The 17,129-nt window shown below is 38.5% G+C and overlaps 2 protein-coding genes across 3 annotated transcripts in view; one reads left to right on the forward strand and one right to left on the reverse strand.

Annotated features, from left to right (window-relative positions):
- The window catches only part of Cenpp (centromere protein P), a 200,579-nt gene that overhangs the window by 38,484 nt on the left and 144,966 nt on the right, over nt 1–17,129 (reverse strand). The gene's annotated exons all lie outside the window — the stretch shown is intronic.
- Nucleotides 6,581–17,129, forward strand: part of Ecm2 (extracellular matrix protein 2) — a 35,494-nt gene continuing 24,945 nt past the window's right edge. The window contains exon 1 of the mRNA XM_055595205.1: nt 6,581–6,622. The gene's annotated coding sequence lies outside the window, so the exon portion shown is untranslated. The remainder of the gene's footprint in view (nt 6,623–17,129) is intronic.

Consider the following 17,129-nt stretch of genomic DNA (forward strand, 5'->3'; position numbering starts at 1 on the left):
AGGAAGGAAGGAAGGAAGGAAGGAAGGAAGGAAGGAAGGAAGGAAGGGAGGAGAGGAGTCGAGAGGAGGGAGGAAGTTGCAGAGATGAAGAAGGAATTAAATACATTATAGAGTATGCTGCCTTGTTATAAAACAGTACAGTAAAAATATTAAATTAGGAGTTAAAGGGACTGACAAAAGTTAGGTGATCAGAACATGGTTATTATTTAAGGAGCTCTTTCTGTTTTGTTGGATGTGTAAAAAAAACCCTAATTTTTCTGAGTAAACAAATATTCAGGAAATATAAGAAGTAATTATGAATAAAATAACAATCTATAAAATTCTCTATAAAACTGGTTATTTTAATTAGACACACCAAGCCTTCATATCTACTCCTACACTTACAAAGCATCAACATTTGTAATTTCCTTCCTTTTTTTTCTTTTGGTTGTGTTTCAAGACAGAGCTTCTCTGTCCTGGAACTCACTCTTTAGTGATCCACCTGCCTCTGTCTCCTGAGTGCTGGAATTAAAGGTGTGCACCACCACCACCTGACTTGTAATTTCCTTTTTGTCACTCAACAATATGTCAGGTTCACTCTCTAAGTTAATAAGGATTCCCCTTGAAATACAACAGAAAATGCCACACAGACACACCCACAGGCCAATTTGATCTGAGACTTCCTCAGATAACCCTGAGTTTTGTCAAGCTGACAGCTGAGTCTAACAAGTAGATTCCACTCCTTGTCAACTTGTACATGAACACATTTCCTTAAGCTATAATCTTTACTTTCTTGTTTGTCTTCAAGATCTCATACTAATATCATAATATAAAATGCAGTATAACTTTAAAGTCCCACTCTTAAGTTTACTGTAGGCTTCTGAACAACAACAAAAGCACTTCCTTACGAGGGCATAAAAATAATCACATGTAAATGCAACTGAAGGTTATCAGTGCAGATCAAATATTGTAGCTCTATGTTGGATATCTAGGACTCACCCATGATGTTCTGGCTGCAAAAGGTTTGCGTATATCCACTCACTTCTCCAGCCTTGCCATCCACAGAACACAAAGCTTATTTTGTAGGCCCAGACCAGATCTATTCCACACCTGCTGCTTTCCTTGGTATAGCTCACAATCCTGGCATTCCCAGTTTCCTGCTGTCTCCATTGCAAAACTCCAGAATGCACCTTCAACTGTTGGCTTCTTTTGGCCTCTTCACAGACTCCAGTGACCCTGCCCCCTAATGTCAAGCTTCACCTTTTCTCCGGACCTTTTTATGCCATTATCACCTTCACCACCAGTTTCCCATGGGAGACCCCTAAACATTATCTGCCAAATTCTGCTGCCAGCTTGGTGCACAGCCTTGGCATCTCATTGGACTATGCCTTCTGTATTTTGACCCTAAAGAAATACTTTTCAGAAGTTTTTACCTCAATAGTGGTAGCCTCTTATAAATCACAGCTATGTTTTCAGCCTTAGCTAAGCAGCATCTGGTTTCCCAGTAAAGCACTGAAGGTTTCACTTCAGTAGTATTGATTTCTTGTTAATCACAGTTAAACAGCTCCAGTTAAACAGCAACCACAGATTCTTGAAATATATCATATGAACATCCCGAAGATTTTTTCTCTTTCCTCTGAAACTTCACAATTGGCCTCCATTGTCAACATTTCTCTCTGCATTATCTTCCAAGTTCCCAGGATACAATAGCTTACCCAGAAAAAGCTATTGTATCCTGGGAACTTGGAAGATAATGCAGAGATAATAACTTTTAAGTTCCAAAATCCTTTCACAATCTTAATCCCCCCCCCCAAAAAAATTACATGGTTAGATCCACTACAGCAACACCCTACTTCTGGTACCAATTTCTGTTCTCACTTGCTTTCTGCTGCTGGGATAAACATTCAGACAAAAGCAATTTAGGGAGGGAGGTTTGTTTCATTGTATGCTTGCAGGTTACAATCCTTCTCTGAGGGAATCAGGACAGGACTCAAGCATGAGCAGTGGCAGACAACACGTAGGAAAATTATTTACTGACTTGCTCTCTAGTTCTCTCAGCTTGGCTTCTTATATAGTCTAGAATCACCCACCTAGGGACAGCACTGCCTATAGTGGGCTGGGCCCTCTCGCATTTAATCAGTAATAGACGACAAGTTCCCAAAGCTATGCCCACAGACCAATCTTATAAAAGCAATTCTTCAACTGAGGTTCACTCTTCCCAGGTAACAACATATGTGTTGACAATAAACACTAAACAGTCTAAGTGACTTCAGTGGAGAGTGAAAGAAAGGTCCTAAGGCTCCCTTCTGGCATGGGTGCTACTCACTCTTTACATAGTCTTTGGCGGCAACCACTATATTATTTCGGAGCACTATGGTAGCCAAGTTTTAGGACATAATTATGCCTACAATAATAAGAAAGAAAGAAAAACCATACATAACACTAGCTTTTTCCATGCAGTTAAAATAGTTTCTGAAAAAGAGCTCATCTATTAAACCACAAAAGTTGCAGAGCAGTGACCTCAGAAATCTTAAAATTGTTTTTTTTCCAACCATGTCAATCTGGGAATGATAGTTATTGTTATTCCTCTATACAACTGAAGAGTTACTTTTGTTAAAGGAACCAGAAAGATGGCTCAGCCATTAAGAGCAATAGCTGCTCTTGCAGAGGACTATGACTCAATTTCCTAGCACTCACAGAGAGGCTTACAACTGTCTGTAACTCCAGTTACAGGGAACATGATGTCCTCTTCTGGCTTCTGTGGGCACTGAACGCACATGGTAAACAGACATACATGCAGGACACGCGCACACACACACACACACACACACATGGAGAAGGAATGGGGGAAGAAAGAGGTAGAGGGGAGAGAGAAAGAAATTAAAAAAGAAGAGGTTTTTGGGTTTTTTTTTGCTTATAATCTTTTAAAGATTCTTTCCTCATTTGGTTATAAAAAGCTCAAAACAATGTTAAAATGATGAATTACTTAGAAAAATTGTCTCTGTAATTTCATCACCCAGAGTTAAATACTATTAATGTTTTTATTTATCCCTTCTAATCTGCTCTTCAGAAAGATGCCATATATATTATATAAGAACATATATTATATACGCAATATATAAATATATATTATATATAGCGTTTTGAATATTTTCTTTTTCTTCTTGGTATATTGGAGACAACCTCACAGGTCAGTCTTAATGGGGTTACTTTAGCTTCCAAAGAGCTTTGTAATCCACTGTTCTAAATATACAATTAGTTTACTTTTTAAAAATGAAGTCCATAGTGCAGTGCTTCAAAGTACTGCCCTGGAGTCACATCTCTGCACAGAATGATGTTGCTATGATGAATTTCTGGAGGTGACCCGTGGGCAGACAGTACTGCTCTTCATTAGCTGTCCCCAGTATAACCGCTTCTGTTTGCCACACACAGCGTGCCACGCAGTCAAGTCCTCTCGCCAACAAAACAGCATGTTCTAATCAGGCTGTGATTGATGACTACCAAGTACGTGAGAATTATTTGGGTTATTTTTAAAATGATAATGTTCACATTCTACCTCTAACGTTCTCTCCCTCTCCCTCTCTTTCCTTTTCATTTTTTCAAGACAGGGTTTCTCTGTGTAGCCTTGGCTGTCCTAGACTCGATTTGTAGATCAGGCTGGCCTCGAACTCAAAGAGATCTGCCTGCCTGTGTGCTGGGATTACAGGTGTGCACCTGGCTCAATGTTCTGTCTCAACATTTCACACTAAGGATGATAGCACCTGTTTTAATGAACACTTCCTGACTATTATTGATCTGAAAAACCGCTTCCCGCCTTTTACTACCATTTCGTAGTCTACAAACTTCTAATGTATTTTGTCTATTGGTCAGATAATTTTTCTCTTTGTGTTTTCTTTTTTTTTTTTTTTAAGGCTTTTTTAAAATTTTTATTAATTACATATACAGTGTTCTGCCTGCACGCCAGAAGAGGGCACCAGATCTCATTATAGATGGTTGTGAGCCACCATGTGGTTGCTGGGAATTAAACTCATGACCTCTGGAAGAATAGCCAGTGCTCTTAACCACTGAGCCATCTCTCCAGCCCTCTTTGTGTTTTCTTTGACTGAAAAATAAATCCCTCAGGCCCCTCAACATCCTTAGTCATGAGGGAAATTTAAATCAAACAACCCTGAGATTTCATCTCACACCCATCAGAATGGCTAAGACAAAAAACTCAATTAAAAACATGTGCTGGAGATAATGTGGAAAAAGAGGAACCATGCGCCATTGTTGGTGGGAATGTAAACTTGTACAATCTCCTTATGGGGAGACAAAGAAACCTGAGGCCAAAGCATGTATCTAATTTGCTGGAATAACTGGTAATGAGGAGTCTTACTATACACACACACACTTTTATATAAATCAATCTAGCGCTTTCTCAGACAATTAGGAATAGTGCTACCTCAAGATCCAGCTATACCACTCCTAGGCTTGTATCCAAAAGATGCTCAAGTATACAACAAAGACATTTGCTCAACCATGTTTGTAGCAGCTTTATTTGTAATAGCCAGAAGCTGAAAACAACCCAGATGTCCCTCAGTTGAGGAATACAGACAGAAATTGTGGTACATTTACACAATTTACAATGGAATACTACTCAGCAACTAAAAACGAAGAAACCATGAAATTTACAGGCAAATGGTGAGATCTAGAAATGATTATCCTGAGTGAGGTATCCCAGAAGCAGAAAGACACACATGGTATATACTCACTTATAAGTGGATATTAGACATATAATATAGGATAATCATACTAAAATCCGTACACCTAAAGAAGCTAAGCAAGAAGGAGGACCCTGGGTAAGACGCTCAACCTTCATTCAGAAAGGCAAATGGGATGGACATCGGAAGAGGGAGAAAACAGGGAACAGGACAGGAGCCTATCACAGAGGGCCTCTGAAAGATTCTACCCACCAGGATATCAAAGCAGATGCTGAGACTCATAACCAAACTTTGGGCAGAGTACAGGGAATCCTATGAAAGAAGGAAGAGATAGAAAGCCCTGGAGGGGACAGGAGCTCCACAAGGAGAGCAACAGAACCAAAAAATCTGGGCACAGGGGTCTTTTCTGAGACTGATAATCCAAACAAAGATCATGCATGGAGATAACTTAGAATCCCTGCACAGTAGTAGTCCATGGCAGCTCAGTATCTGAGAAGGTTCCCCAATAATAGGAACAGGTACTGTCTCTGACATGAACTCAGGGGCTGGCTCTTTGATTACTTCCACCTGAGGGGGGAACAGCCTTACCAGTCCACAGAGGAAGACAATGTATTCATTCCTGATCAGGCTTGATAGACTAGGGTCAGAGGGAAGGGGAGGAGGACCTCCCCTATCATTAGACTGGGGAAGGGATATAGAGAAGAAGAGGGAAGAAGGGTGGGATTGGGAGGGGATGGGGAAAGGGCTACAGCTGGCACACAAAGTGAACAAACTGTAATTAATAATAATAAAATAAAAAATTTAAAAAAAGAAAAAATAAATCCCTTAAAAAATGTAAAGGCATTTATTCACTATTTTATTGTTTCCAAATTTGATATTCAGAGATCAATATAATCCACTATAAATCAATATATCATCATCTGCAAGTATATCTTTGTCTTTATTATTTCTAAATTTCAAATCTATGTGCCTTGCTAGCTGACTTCCATCTACTTTGCTAAATAGTCACTAGGCTCTTCCATAGTGTAAGTCAAGCATCCACAGCCAGCAGTGTTGGGCTTGACACTGATCTGCTTCTAACTTGCTTATGGGGAGACGAACAAACCTGAGGCCAAAGCATGTATCTAATTTGCTGGAATAACTGGTAATGAGGAGTCTTACTATACACACACACACTTTTATATAAATAAATATATTAAAATATATTTCATATAATTTGATATATATGAAATCAATAATTTTTGTGATGCAGGGTCTCATGTAGCCTAGGCTGTCTCAAACTCCATATATAGCCCAGAACGATCTTAAAACACCCAATGCCTCTACCTCCTAAGTACTGTGATTACAGACATTTACCACCATTCAGCTACTGAAATTACATAATTTCTAATCGCATTAATATGTAACTAGTTTTTGTTTCCTTAATAAAAAGAAGTTTAACCCAATTTAAACAGGATTGGAGAGACATTTGTCTTTTAGGTGATGAGAATACCACTCCTATAAGCCTGACAAATCTCATATGGTATGTTGCTAGTTTGGACTTCAATATTCATGCAACATCTTTATGCAAACATCCTATGAAAGCCACAGATTTTTCAGTTCACTTTTGTAACTCCAGTTCTGCCTTTCAGCCTGCAAAGGAAATGTTCTCTAACCCCCGCCCAATGACTGTTGATGTTTTCCATTTTTCCTGTGTCTTAAAAAAAATTTTTTTCCCTTGGTAACCATTTTCCCTGGTTACTTCTTTGGCTGATTTTTCATACAAAGAACTGAAAGGCGTTTATCCCAAGGGAAGCACTTATTTTAGATTTTACTAAGAAGTCAGCTAACATTTTCAACATTCCCTTCTGTTCTTTGTTTTTAAAGAAAGTTCTGGTTTTGTTTCACTTTCAGCGGGAGACTTAAATGACACCAAGCAAAGCCTACTTAGTTTAGATTTCCAGGTAAACATGTTTTAAATTTTAAGTTTCTACTGTAGCATGTGGTGTGGCTTTACTATCTGGGTATTTTATGTGCAAATATGTTTAATCCTTGAGAAAATTAGCTCTGTACTAATAGACTGAAAAGTATGCTTTGTTTTGTTTAATTGTTTCTTTTCAGGATGATTATTTCCCAGTATATCAAATGTTAAGGAATTATCAACTATTGTCATATGTTTAGATAGAATTACGAGATGAGTAGACGTATCAACCTATTTGAAACTTTAATTTTCTCAATTTCCTTTAAGTTCTAAAAAAAAAAAAAACCCATAAATGTTTAATTAATAGCATTTTCCATTTTAAGTTTGCTGGAAAACATGAAGGATAATAACTTGTAACTTCATAGATATAGTCAAGATTATGGATACCTTTAAAGTTTACTTAAAACAAGTGATGAAATTGTTTTGTTTGTTTTTCAAGACAAGGCTTTACTGCATAGCCTTGGCTGTCCTGGACTTGCTTTGTAGACCAGGCTGGCCTTGAACTTACAGAGATCCGCCTGCCTCTGCCTCCTGAGTGCTGGGATCAAAGGTGTGGACCACCACAATAAGCTGTGATAAAATTTTTTAATGGAGAAAATAAGTTAATCAAAGTTTATAGATGATAGTCAATATTTGGACAAACATAAAAAGTCCAAAACATTACTTGATGTAAATGATATTATTATGAGAGTATCTAGAAACATGATTATAAAGTTGCTTATTAAATATTAAACAAAATGCAAAATTCTGTAAGCCACTGAATATCAATTAGTATTAGGGGCCATTTCTTAAAATTTATTTAAACTAGATCCTGATTTTGTTAAAATTAAGTTAGCCCTGCTAATTTACTTCTGTAAAAATCTATTCAGCTTTCCAAAGTAAGAAAAAAAAAATGAGTTGCTTTAAAACAGGGAAACAAACTAAGAGAAGGTCTCAGGATCCCAATCCTGGGGGAGTGTGTCATCTAGCTGAGTGGCAATCTCTTCTAGTGCTCACATACTTCCTTGACAAGTGGGTGCAGGTCTTCACTGGAGACCCCTGGGGGTTATCTATACAGTCGAGAGGTCCAAAAAGTGAGTGTTTATGGCCCTCATTGATTGCACATATAACTGTCAAAACAAACAAAGTCAGTTACCGGTGCACAAGATGCGAATATTCATGCTATGTGTCGCTCAGGACCCACTGCTGTACTTAGCAAACCCAGGGTTACCCTGGCCCCTTGGCTTATATTTCCACTGCTGTCATTGCTTTTGCTTTCCTACATCACCTCAGGTGCCAATAAATTTGCTCCTTCTTTATATTCTGCTAACCAGTTTTTCTGAAACTAAAGCAGTCATAAAACGTTTAAACATAATTTAATTTCAATGATCTACAACAACGACTTCCAAATGACTGCGGTACTTATACAAAGATCCTGAACAGAAGTTTGATGCTGGAGTTGACATGAAGACATCTCTAAGACTGCTAGCTGCTGAGTTCAGATGATTCAAGGGCATGTCCACATGGGTGAAACCTGATTTTAAAGGAGATTTTAGCAGATGAAGCTACAAAAAGAACTACTAAGATTCAAGAGGGGAAGCCAAATATACATTGTGCCTTCTTGTCTCTCAAATTCCAAGAAATAATAGCAGATATGTTAGTAACAAGTATATGGCTAAATAGCTGCACTGGGAAGTAACAAGAGCTAAGGCAGAAACTGGGGAGTCATTCAAGAGAAGACAGGGATCAACGAAAAAAATAGAGGATGGGGCAAGGGACGCAACTCAGCTGTATGGTTCTTGTCTAGCATTCCTATTGCCCTAGGCTTCATTCCCAGTGTTGGATAGGGGAGGAGTGGAGGAAGGTGGGATAAATCTTTGAATAAGCATGGGAAAGAATTAACAGAGTTCATCACAGAAAAAAGTTTTAGGGTTTAAAGATTTCAAGAAAAAAATCAATAATTTATTACTATTTCATAGAGAAACTCATAAATGTTAAAGACATGCTAAAAAAAAAATCAGACATTTCCACAGGAAGGCAGAATAAAAAGGCTTTCTACAAAGGGATGGGAACTGAGTTCAAGTCAACATCTCCACAACAGTATAAGAATGGACCAAGCTGGGTGTGGTAGCTAATACTGTAATCCTAATACTTGGAGGACGTGGTAGGAGTACCACCACAAGTTCAAGGTTTGCCCAGTCTATATTGTTAGCTCTAGGCTAGCCACAGTATATGGCAAGACAAAAGGAGACAAAGTATGAGAGAGGAAAATAATAAACCAATATCTGAAAAGTATTCAAGGAAAAATTATTTTGAAGCTACTATTCTAGTTTCAACCAAACAGAATATTTTCAGACACTTAATATCCACAATATATCTATATATATATATTTTTTACCATGTCTAAGAGTAAGAAATACAGTTTTCTGCAAAGAACAAGAGGAATCTGAAGGCACTTTCTCTGGCAAAGAAAACAGACCAACTCATCTGCTGAGAACGACTAGGAAGATGAGAAAAACAACAGAGCTAGTGTTCGGAATAAGACTAAAACCCAGACTGTCTTAGGTCTGAAACAGCTTTAATTCTAGAAACATCTGTGGATTCCAGAAGAAGTGGCTGAGAGCTTAACTGAGCTTTAAAATAGCTTTCCAAGTCTGGGGACAAACAAACAACAAAGACTAGGGCCAAGCCGTAGGATGATAAGATCAGTGCTTGTGACATTAGCAAAACTAGACCCATGGGTGTGGTGACACTGGGTACAGTGACGTCTAGCTTCAGATCGCTCGGTTCATTACTGACAGTGCTTGCAACACTACACTAAAACATGAAAATCTTTAGACAGAAAATATATTATCAAGTGGGGCACAGTGGCACATGCCTGTAATCCCAGCACTCTGGAAGGCACAAGCCAGAATTCAAGGCCAGCCTGGTCAACAAAGTGAGTCCAGGACAGCCAAGGTGACACAAAGAAACCCTGTCTTTGAAAAAAAAAAAAATAGAGGAAAATATATCATCCTAGGTCCAAACATTTCATGAGTTTTTATATCTTTCTCTGGCATAAATTCTAAGGGCATCAGACAAAGGAAGAAACTAAAAAATAAACACGGCTAAAATTCTAAAGAACAGATGACAGGCACAGATAAAAAGAGGACTCAAAAAACCTTATCTTCAGACAGACTTTAAGACAAACATGATTAAATGTTGAAAGAGGAGAATATAGAATTAGAGATTGTAGTATAGAATTAAAAACAATGAAAATTACTGAAAACTAAGAAATACAACAAAAGAGGCAAGGAGGCCCACAGATGAATTTAATAATGCATAAGCCACAGCTTCGGAGAGTATTAATAAGCCAGGTCAGTTACAATTGTGAGAATGAATCATGTGGCAACAGGTGAACAAAAATACAATAAAGAGAAAGTGGCATGAAGACACAATGGAAAGGTTATTGCACACAATGACTGTAGTTCTAAAAAGAGAAGGGTACTAAGCCATATGGAAAGAACTGAGGGTTTAAGAAAACAACAACAAAAAACGAACACCCAAATTTGGCAAACAAATCAAAACAAAACAAAACACAACTCAGCATGCAGCTGTCACAGGCATTTAATCCCAGCATTGGGAATCAGAGGCAGGTGGATCTCTGGGAGTTCCAGGATGGCCGGTCTACAGAGTGAGTTCCAGGCCTGCCAGGGCTACACAGAGAAACCCTGTCTCCCACTCCCTAGCCTCCTCAAATTCAGCATTTATTAAAAATGTATCATGAATCCTAAATGTAATAGAACAAGAGAACCACACCTTCTACGTACACCAGAGTAAAACATCTGAGGGCCAAGGAGAACATCCACAAAGTGGCCAGGAAAAAAAAATGCCATTTTAAAAGCAGTTTGTTTGAGTCATGACTTCTCAATTAAACCAACAAAGGAAGTCATGGTGACAGGCTCCTGTCAACCCTGCACTTGGGAAGTTTGGGCAAAAGGATCAGAAAGCTAAGGTCTTCCATGGTTATGCAAAGAGTCTGGGCTACACAAGATCCTGTTTTGTTTTGTTTTTTAGGTAGAAGCAATGCAAACAAAAAAAACAGTAATGGTATCTTGAAAAATGTTAAACACTATTAACCTAAAATCTATGCAGCAAACACGTACTTTCAGAACATAAGAGCATTTTCAGTTGAGAAAAAAAAGAGAGGTGATCCTCAAAAGAACTGCACAGAATGAATTACTGTAAGACATTTCTTGAATGAGAAGGAAAAGCTGAACAAAAGTCTAGAGCAGGAAAGGATAAGAAGAAAAATTGTTTAGGGGAGTCTAAGGAAGCAGCTCTCAGGTGAGGAGCAGGCCATCCGGCAATATCTAAAGTATTCTCAGCTGTTATAACAGGGGGAAGGTGTGCTAAAAAAGGCCAGGACTGCTGTTAAACAACACACAGGCCAGATCCTATGGAAGAGAACAATCTGGCCCTGAATCTTGATAAGATGGTCAAAGACTCTGATCTAAATGGTTTTTAATACAAAGCATGACAGCAATCTTTTTGTTTACAATTGTTTGTTGTGTTTGTACATAGAGTTCCTGGGATCAAATGCATGTTATCAGGCCTAATGGCAAGCGCCTTTATTCACTGAGCCATCTGAAAAATAATATTTTCATGAAAATCTATTGATATACTATGCTTAACATATATGGAGAATTAAAGTACATTATGAAAACTATGTTTATGCCAGAATGGAATAACTGGAATCAAAGCCATCTTGGTTCTTGCATTGCTCAGGAAGAGGTAAAGATATATATTACGTATAAATAGATTTCATGTCCCTATCAAATACAAAGACTGTCGGCCTGCATTAAAAATCAAAGAGCATATGAAAAAATATACTATGGAAAGGCTGAAAGCAAGCACACATTACCAAAATAAAGCAGCTGCATTAATATCAGACAAAACAGATCTTACTAGAGCAATAGCAGAGATACAGAAAGCTCTCCCTAATGACAAAAGCACCAAGAACGATGACACTTCTGAAGTTGTACAGGCATATAACAGCTTTAAGTATGAGTAATAAACCTGACTAAACTAATTAATAAATGTCAAGCAACATAAAAAGGCCAAAATGGTAAGTTTAAAAAAAAAGAGGCTCTACTAATGTTATTTGTAAACTTAAAAATAAAACTAAGACTATGAAAATGCTCCCAAAGGGTGCATGACTAAGACTGTCCGAGTAGCCAGGCACAGGATGTACACCTCTAACACCAGCACTTAGGACAGAGAGGCAGAGAGATGAAGAATTCAAGGACAGTTTCAGCTACAGACAACGGCAAACAGCATAGACTGTGATGGAACATGTTTCAAAAAAATAAAAGAAAAAATGTTAAAATACCAGATACCAAATTTGTTAAGTAATTTACAGGATGAAACAGGGTGAATAGACTAGACTGTTTAGAACACAGTGACATGTATACCCACATGCTCAGAATTTCTTGCTACTTGGGATGAAATAGGTTGAAGTGTAATATATTGACAATTCCTATTTATATTTAAATATAATATATTTAATGTATATATTTGTATGTTTATATTTACTATATATTTAATGTGTACATATTATATTTAAATAAATATGAAAGCATATGTATTTAGAGGAGGTCATGAGAGATATACTGAATCTGGAGCTTGAAAATCATGGCCTACATACAAATTCTGTTTGCTGAATACAGGACTATCAGAACATAACTAGGCTCACCACTCAAATGATGCTGAGCATTACACTCTGGTGCCAGGAGAAAACTGAGAAGCTGTGACATAGACTGTAGACCTCAAAGCCCCAAATAGTTAACTCTTTGCTTCTTGATACAAATATGTGAGTATGCTTGTAATAAATCATGATTACCATGACTTGTCTTTCCATCTGTATATTCTTATGTACCATTTGGTTTTTTAAAATCAGGTATCATTTTTACAGATGTAAATTTATTTTTAAAGCACTGATTAAAATAGAAATTCAGGAGAAAACTGTGGACATGTTTTTTATTTTTAATCTCTTATGGGCCATCACGAGGACAAGCTTGGCCGAAGGAAGAACTTTCCATCAGCGCTAAATGGACGCAGATGGCAAGGACAGAGAATACAGGACTTCCCTTAGATGATGTCAAAGGGGCAAAGTGAGCTGTATATGATGAAGCAGCACTTGGCCATGTAGAATGTAGGAGAACAGCAGTGTCACCTGAGCACAGCAGCAATGCTGGATGCTGTTGTCTTGGAGGCAGAGGCCATGCTGGTCACTTACTGAGGCACCGTCTCAAAGTGAAGAGAAGGCTAGAGGTGGCAGATGAGTGGCAGAGTGCTTATCTAGAATGTGAAAGACTCTGGGTTCAAGCCTCAGAAATGGGAGAAGAAACATCAAACAGAAAGGAGGAACATGAACACTCTAGAATACATAAGCTACATACTTGATATGGAGAGCGATACCAACAGCACTGCTATGCCTGCTAGACATTAAAAATGAAGGATAATGCATCTGGGTTCTTTAACACATTTATGTACTAGAAATGGAAACAGATAAATGAAAGTAAGTCTAGAGTTAGACGAAAACAACTTTAGGAAGGAGGTTATCATATTAAAACAACTAATTTCTGCTTCTGGGTTACCTCACTCAAGATGATCTTTTCTAGTTCTCACCATTTGCCTGCAATTTTCATGATTTCCTTATTTTCAATAGCTGAGTAGTATTCCATTGGGTAAATGTACCACAATTTCTGTATCCATTCCTCAGCTGAGGGACATCCAGGTTGTTTCCAGCTTCTGGCTATTACAAATAGAGCTGCTACGCACATGGTTGAGCAAATGTCTTGTTGTGTAGTTGAGCATATTTTGGATGTACGCCTATGTAGCTGGATCCTGAGGTAGCACTATTCCTAACTGTCTGAGAAAGGGTCAGTGGTTGTACAAGTTGACACTCCCACCAGCAAAGGAAGAGAGTTCCCTTTTCTCCACATCCTCTCCAGCATGTGTTGTCACTTGAGTTTTTGATCTTAGCCATTTTGATGGGTGTAAGGTGAAATCTCAACATAGACTCAGTATCCAAGTGGGGTCCCTAGCAAGGAGAATAGGAGCGTTCTCTGGCATGAACTCAGTGACAGGCTCTCTGATCACCTCCCCCTGGCGGGGTGCAGCCTTGCCAGGCCATAGAGGGAGACAGTGCAACCAGTCCTGATGGGACTTGATAGGCTAGGGTCAAATAGAAGGGGAGGAGGACCTCCCCTATCAGTGGACTAGGGGAGGGGCATAAGGGGAGAAGATGGAGGGATGGTGAGATTGGGAGGAGATGAGGAAGCAGGCCATAGCTGGGATACAAATTGAATAAATTATAATAAAGATAATAATAATAAAAAAAGAAAACAGCTAATTTCCCATTCTTCCTTTTGGTAACCACTGACTCCATCCAATATAAATGCAGTACATTTTGCCTATAATAACATGTGACTGTATCATTAAAACTAATCAGTGTCGTTTCATTTTAGCAGTGCCAGTATTTTGGTCAGCTAATTCTTTGTTGTTTGTGACTGTATCCTGTAGGATGATCAGTAGCACACTCAGCCTCTTCCTGCTGAATACCTGTAGAGATGCTTCCAACTAGGATGACTGATAATGTCTCCAGACATTGTTCTATGTTCCCTAGTTCAGAGGCATTGCTTTAAGCTTTGAATGGAAAACTTATCCTCTTGAGTCTAAATTATTTTACATTTTGAAGGCCTGATTTGACTTGTGTTCCAGTGAAACTTTGCATTGAAACAATGAAACTTTAATTTCATATGATTTTACATATTGCAAACATTTTCTTCTTTATAATTTTATTTTTAAATTTTAAATTAAATGTAGTTATTTACTGTATGTGCATGTGAATGTACATTCATATCCATGCCACAGAGCACATGGAGAGGCAGGAGGACAACTTTTGGGAATAATTTCTCTCCTTCCAACATGTGCGTCCAATGAATGGCACTCAGGTTGTTAAGACTTTGTGGCAAGTGCCTTTATCTGTGCAGCCATCACACGAGCCCTTCTTTTGCCTTTTAAAAAGAACTAGGGATTGAATCCAGGATGTTGTGGGCTTTACCAAAACTCTACCATAAGCTACAATTTTACGTTGAGATGGATCTCGTCACCTAGGCTGACCTCAACTTTCAATCTTCCTGCACATTACTGAATTGCAGATGTGTGTGCACCTGCTTCAGCTGGTAAATTTTTACCAAAACAGCCTGGTAGAATTAGGACTGGATTTGTGACAAGAGTGTAGAGCAATCTGAAAAGAACTGAGAATTTACTAACTTCAACCTCCTGGCCTCTGATCCAATCAGAGCGTGAATATTTTTGTTACAAAGGTCTCAGTTCATTTCTGTGAGCAGCACTGTGGGGTTGATTTTTCAGAGCAGACAGACACCTTGTCTACCTTCTATAAGATATTCCCTAGTAATCCACATTTTATGTTATTACAAAATGACATTGTGACTTAGCTTCTATTTTTGATAGCACACAGAAATAATCCTGATTTCTATATATTCATCTTATATCCTGAAACCTGACTGAATTTTCTTGTTGGTTGTAGGAGCTTTTCAAGATTTAAGAGGTTTTTAGATTCCACAAGATATTCTACATTTGTAAATAAAGCTATTTTATTTCTTCCTATCTAGTCTAAATGAATTTTCAACAAATATTGGTTTATAATTGTTAAGCATTAAAATTATAAGTATTAAATTTCCTTGACAAAACATATTTAGATTGTCAGTACCTATGTCCTGTTTCTTATTAAAAATTCATTTCTAGATATTATAAAATCTGGATTTTTAAAGGGCAAACAAACTTTCATCAAAAGGTAGAGTAACAACTTCCTGGAACCCTTGGCTAGAAACCCAGCAGAGCACTGGCAGAATGGAGAATGAGATGTCTTCTTCTAGATCTTTATGAGAAAACATTACATTTTCCTCTTAAGTATAATGTTCACTGTAAGCCTCCCATGAATGGCAATTACTCTATGAAATAAGCACCCTCTTACTGCTAATTTAGAGAATTTTCATTAGGAAAGGATGTTAGACTTGCTGCAGGGCTCTTTATCTCTGGGAACACTGACAATAAGGCGCCTTGAGCAGAGGGCCACAGAGGGCTTCCAGAACAAGTTGGAGGGGAGCACTAAAGAAAGTGGCCTCAGCTGCTGTCTTGAGAAGTTGGGAAACTGTGCCAGTCTTGCCTGGAAGGCCTAGCTGATTCCGAATCCTCTGGACACAGCTGATGTTGTATATTTATTTATTTTCCCTGTCCATGCCTATGACTACTGCACCAGCCCATCTGTCCACAATGCTGTTGCCACATCAAAAGTGCCTAAGGCCTTATTTCTCAAATTCATTTATCTATTTCATTACACACAGGAATCTGAACTGTTCTTGAAATCAGTCGATTAAGAATTACTCATCCTGGAGCTGAAGGGATGGCTTGTTTGGTAAAGCATTTGTCTTCTAAGTGTGAGGACCTGAGTTAAGAGTACCCAGAACCCATATAAAAAACAGGACACAATGATCCGTTCTTGTAATCCCAGCACCAGGGCTGGGGACAGGAGGATCCCTGCGGCTCACTGGCCAGTCAGTCTGGCCTAATTTGTGAGTTTCAGGTCATGAAAGACCCTGTCTCAAAGGAGGTGACACTAATTTAGTCCTCTGACCTCCATATGCACCCTCCCCATGTAAAGCCCTAGCCTCCCTTAAAACTAAAAAGTTCTGGGCTGGGGAAATGGCACAGTGGGTAAAGCGTTAATGGAAAACCTTGAAGATCTGACATCTGTAACCTGTGCTGAGAGAGGGGGTGGGTGGAGAAAGGTGGATCTCCAGACGTGGCTGGCATGCCAGTAGAGTCAACTGGTGAGCGCTGCAATCAGTGAGAAACCCTGGGCTGGGGGAGGGGAATGGGAGAAGAGAGAGGGAAGGTGGGAGTGGAAGGGGACAAGGGAGGGGGCTACAGCCGGGATACAAAGTGAATAAACTGTAATTTATAAAAAATAAAAAACATAAGGTGTAGTGACTGAGCAAACGACTTAGTGTTGAGCTCCTGCTCACAATACACATACACCTCCATACTAAATAAAGTTAGCTGCCCTGTTTCCTAAGGAAGATGGTGTTTCCCAGTTACTTTTATACAGCATAATCATGTACCCCGATCCCAGCAAAGAAAATTAGTTAGTGATGGAAACGATAGGAAAGGTATGGATGACAGCCATAGGGAACCCTAAGCTGCTCAAACCCTGTAAGCACTTGGGGGGACAAGGAGTCTGCTGCTGTAGGCATTGCCATTTCCTGTAATTTGTATTTTACTGGAACACAGCCACAGTCACAGAATGTCAATGGCTGATTCCAGACTACAATAGCAGAAGTGAATAATTAAGACAGAACAAATAATCTTAAAGGGTTATTTATTTATTTATTTATCTATCTATCTATCTATCTATCTATCTATCTATCTATCTATCTATCTAT

The sequence above is a fragment of the Psammomys obesus genome, unplaced genomic scaffold (genome assembly GCF_907164565.1).
Source record: "Psammomys obesus unplaced genomic scaffold, mPsaObe1.curated_primary_1811, whole genome shotgun sequence".
Classification (NCBI taxonomy): domain Eukaryota; kingdom Metazoa; phylum Chordata; class Mammalia; order Rodentia; family Muridae; genus Psammomys; species Psammomys obesus.